Raw genomic sequence first — 5,660 nt, forward strand, 5'->3', positions numbered from 1 at the left:
TATTTCCGCGCCGAGCCCGAGTTTCCTTTCTTTGAATTAACTAATGAAGGGCACTCCAATCGCAAATGTCCCTTAGCTCCACATTGCTAGCATTCGTTAGCTCCTCTTTTAGAACCAGAAGTTTCCTTTTGTTTTCCCTTAAAGTTATCGAATTTCTCGCGATTTTGCTTATAATTACGCACGTTAATTTCTCCTTCATTTAAAAAGTTCCGTTCGCGTCCGACCTCAAAATTAATTTGCCTCTTTCGGCCCCTCTCCTGAAATTTAGGAAAGCTATTTTCTTTAATAATTTTTACCGCCATGACTCTTTCCACGGCGATCCTTAAAGATATATGCCCTTTCATTTAAAGAGTCTGTTTAATAAAATCGTCTACCAACGCATAAATTGCAAGCACGCAATTTTATCCTGTACGCCAGGCGAGCACTCCGGATAGGCTAAACGAGATAAACGCTCTAAGTCCGAGCCAAGCGCAGCCAAATTTTCCCCGAATTTCTGCTTTATAAATTGCATGTAATAATTTTGTGTCGAAAGTTTTTCCCCAAAACGTAGTCTAGTCTTGAGATTAATTCGCTATATTGCGAATTTTCCAATTCCGTTCCCCCCCTCTAAAACTGAACGCGCCTTCCCTCTTAAACAAGAAGCCAATACGACCACTTTCTCCGAATTTCATGTCATTTTTCGCCTATGACATGCAATAAATCAATATGGCTGTAGCAAAAGAATCAAATCTTAATAAAATTATCTAAATTTTTAAAATCGTTTTATTATCAAGTATACAATTACTTGCCTCAAAAATACTTTGAACTTGAAAAAGATGAAAAATTACAACTTTCAATATCAGTAGTTTTAATTATAATATATTGCTGATAAATGAAGATTCATGGAATAGCAAATGGAAGTGTCCACTCTAAGTCTTGTATTTTATATACTTTTAAAAAAGTAATAATTCTTTCGTTATTTATTATATGGTTGTCCTATGTTTAATTTTCTCAGTAAAATACTTTTAACTTCTTGAAAGAAAATGTTCTATTTTGTTTTAATATTTTGTTTCAGTTTTATCAAATTTTGCTACTAAATCTGATCGCTCGGCTGTAGCCTACAATTTTTCTTGCACTTTGTACAAAGAATAAAATGTTTTTCATTAAGGAATTTTTCGTCTAATGTGTGATGTAAAAATTTATTTAAATATTTTTATAATTTTTAAAGACTTTTCAAAGATATGTTTTATCCTTAATAACGAGTACTAACAAACGTTATTTTATCTAATTATTATTATTTTATCTAATTCAGATAGAATAATATTAATTTCTACTAATTGCTTTTGCATTTTCGATAAATGTTGACAGATTGTCACAATATCAGGTAATTATGTTATAAAAATTATATTTGTTTTCAATCCTCAATTTTTTTTTTAGATTCCGATTCAATACAACTCGTTTTTATAGTTGAACAATGTAATTTTTCATAATTACCTGTCCAAAAATCACGTATCGTTGTACACTATTGTAGAGCTCTTTTTAACTTTTACTATAACATCTTGCTGAATATAATCCGCTATCTTTTTTACATATTAAGATATAGTAAAATAGAAGCTGCATCAAGTTTATAAGTATAATATTTTGTACCTGTATCTAATAATTTCTGAATAAGTTTCAAACCTTTACCTTTAATCATATTACAGGGATGTAAATTTTTTGCATTGATATACACTTATCTCTTAACTTTTCTTTATCATTTTAATGTTATTTGATGTTGCGATAAAGGATAAATTATGCTTATCCTATGGTATTCTTATATACCACTAAGATTTTACAATTAATACATTGCACAGACCCGATTGATGTATTTGTTTCAGTGTCAACAACTAAAAATATTTAAATATTTAAAAAGTTAGAAAACAAAAAGAAAATAGAAAGATAATGTATAAATGATATATAAAGTAGAGTATAATCTAAATGTCTTCTTCTAGTAAGTTTATATATAATAGCATAAAAAGATAGGCTCTTTCATTTTAATTTATTATTTCACTGCAACATCACAATCGCGCGATGAAAACACGCGGCCGGCGTCTGTATCTCGCTCCGTACAAATACGGGTGGAGACTATATCTCTCTTTGTACAAACGCGGACGAGATATAACAGCGAAAAAAGGAAAAAAAGAAAAAAACACCAAAGAGACAATAAAAGTACCTACGGGCGTAACCACCAATGTACAATTGGATCAGCTGGCGAGACGTATGCGCGTACTGTACTTCAGAAGTGTTTTCATGCATAACGCGTTACCGATTAGCGGCACGCGTGGAAAGGAGAACGTAAGTCATAAATCTGGACGACATTAAAATGATAAAGAAAAGTTAAGAGATAAGTGTATATCAATGCAAAAAATTTACATCCCTGTAATATGATTAAAGGTAAAGGTTTGGAACTTATTCAGAAATTATTAGATACAGGTACAAAATATTATACTTATAAACTTGATGCAGCTTCTATTTTACTATCTTAATATGTAAAAAAGATAGCGGATTATATTCAGCAATGATGGGTCCCGGTACTCATTGGGTACGCAAAGAGAAACGATCATGTACTTCGACAGTTTCGGTAATCTTCGATCGCCCGAGGAACTAGTGTGATATCGATTTCGAAGACAATGTTACAACGATAGAGTATAATCGAACGTCTTATCAGACGTACGATCAGAACGTCTGCGACAACTGTGCCTGTGGTTTTTCCAAACGATCGACGCGCGTGAATTTATAAAGTCCGACAAAATGCCGCGATGTCTCAGTATTCGTTGAACCTTTCCATTATGTCGCTGATGCTTACGCTGAGCGGGAAGAGCAGCGTTCTCGTGGCTAACTACTTTTCAGCCATAGATTTGAGCGACGATGACTACGAGCTTGGTCTAACAATTTTGGAGACTTATCACATGATACCGAATGTAAACGCTTCGAACAATGCATTTTATTTTGGCAAAGATGACACAGAAATTACAATTCCCGAGGAGTCGTACGAACTGCAGGCCATAAATGAATTTTTGAGATGTGAGATTTTACGGGAACGATCGCGACACGCCCGATGGTAACGCCGGTGACACCGCGCACGGCAATGACGAGATTGGGGAATACCCGATAGTGCTCCGCGCAAATTACAACATGATGAGGGATTACACGTGTGAGATTAAATACGCCTACAGAATAAACTTTAACAAATCCAATAATATTAGATCGCTGCTAGTTTCTCGAAGCGTATACTGCAACCGCGAAGGTGGCATGAATCGGACATGTCGATCAACATAATGAACGTAAACATTATCCGTGTAGAGTGCAACGTGACCGCGTACAGCAATGACAAAAATGTACATACGATACACGAATTTTCGCCGAGCGTGCTGCCAGGATATAAAATATCAGAAAGACCGATGCAGATCATTTACCTGCCAATCATCGTACGGAGCATTACGGAGTTAACAATACGCATTGTTGACCAGAACGGACGATTGCTCGATTTCAGAGGAGAAGAGATCACCGTCAGATTGCATGTACGACGGCGACAGCGATAACGCGAGCGTGACATTTGAGATGCTCGTGTTGAACGAAGCGAAGCATACGCAGAGAGACAACGCATCTTTTACAAAACATCGACAATATTCGCTCATCCGGCTGCATCAAGAAGAGGAAGAAACTCAACGCGTCGAACGTTAAATTTTTACAAGCTTTAGGATTCGCGGTGCGTAACTTGTGAGATGACTGATATTCTAAACATCGAAGACGAGCCAATCTTCGACGATCGCATTGTCAAGATTGAGACTCACGCGTACAATCCGTTCAATACAATGTTCGGGTACAGCGATGAGATGAGAATATCCAGCAACAGAATCTGTATACATTGCTGTACAAAAACTTTCTATATGTCGAGGGAAAACTAACGAAAAACAGAGTTGAAGAATCTGATGCGGTGTTGGGAAATAATGTTGTCGCGTTCATGTTCGATGAGATTTGATATGAGCTCGATGGCGTGGAAATTGTGATCGTAACAGAAACGTGGACATAACTAGCACTACGTAACGACGTCATCCAACAGAAGCGTAACTCTGAGGAATATCGGCTGGGATGCGCGTACGAGCGCGGATGGATATTTTAATTTTTGTGTATCTCTACTCACTGTTGGGATTCTGTGAAGATTACAGACGCGTGGTAATCAACGCTCGTCACGAGTTGATCTTGATACGATCGCGTAACGACAACAATTGCCTGATGGGAAATTTGGCGTTGGATTCCGTGATCGATTTATTCAAGATACAATGGCGAATGCCGCACGTGTTATTGAGCGAGATACAAAAACTATTGATGCTGCGCACTTTGGAGAGCGGATAATACTTGAGCATAGCTTTTCGCTCGTGGGATCTGTACGAGTTTCCACTGTTACAACCAAGCATTCGTGGACCGTCAAGACCGCTACTCAGCTCGAGAATACTCAGCGCGATACGTCATCTTCGTTCTGCAAAGAAAGGCCGAAAGAATGTCATGACCGAGGACACGAGCCGATTCGACGACTGCAACTTGACCAACGTGAAACTCTATCTGAATGTTATACGTACGACGATATGAATCTCGATTTCGACAAAAACCGTGTTGTACGAAACGTACGCGCGTTTCTACAAGGGTTACTATGGACACGAATATCTCGAGCCGAGTCTCACCGTAATGTCTTTTCTACATAACGGTCCATTCGTAATCGATTGTTCTCGACAAACGAATCGGTCAAAAGCGCAACTGACTTGAGATTGGAATTTGAAACTAAGGAGAACGTATCGATGAATACCACCGCGTACTGTCTCATTATACATGATTGCGTGGTTTAGTACAATCCGTTGACCAATGTTGTACGCAAGATTACCTAAGAGCATCGTTGGCATATGAGAGAGACAATAAAATCTACGATACATCGAAATCGATGGCAGTCTCGAAAAATTGCTCGTCGTGGTCGTGCCAACGTTCGTAGACCTGCAAGGTTGGAGGACAGTTTGTCGTAAAGGAGTTTGCTGTTCTCAGAGAACGTACTCTCTCACTACATTTTTGCAAGCCCTATATCCGTAGCATTTCCTCACAAGTGCCGACAAGTCTCGCGCACGTCATCACCATAGACTGCGATGGGACGATGGAACGATTCCATGTAGCAAAGCTAAGAGTTTGATTTCAAAGGCTGTGCACATAACGAAAGAAGAAGACAACGATGCTGTTGTATATGTCAAGAGACACGAAAAATGACAATGGTTGTAGAATTTACTTCTAGACGATGAGCGAGAGCGCGTGTAGATCGAGACTCTGGATGCGAATAACGTAGATTCTTTGAACAATCTGGACGCTGATAATATTATGCGATGTGGATATCACTATACTAATTGCGCTTTACAAAATGTATTTAAATTGTTTAATTGGTCGGATAACCATGAATAAAATAAATATAATATACGAATTATGTTTTTTTTTCATTCTTTTTCATTGCATTGATAATATTTTTTTATTTATTTAACGATCGACGTATCGCTTCTTATCATATAACGTCGCGAAAAGTTTATCTTGTCGGGGTGACTCATCGCGCGTTGGGCAGGAATGTAGGTCAGTGTGTCAATCATGCAAATGTCAAAGAAATTGTATCA

This window comes from Pogonomyrmex barbatus, unplaced genomic scaffold, assembly GCF_055798465.1.
Source record: "Pogonomyrmex barbatus isolate J1 unplaced genomic scaffold, ASM5579846v1 scaffold1, whole genome shotgun sequence".
NCBI classification, from domain to species: domain Eukaryota; kingdom Metazoa; phylum Arthropoda; class Insecta; order Hymenoptera; family Formicidae; genus Pogonomyrmex; species Pogonomyrmex barbatus.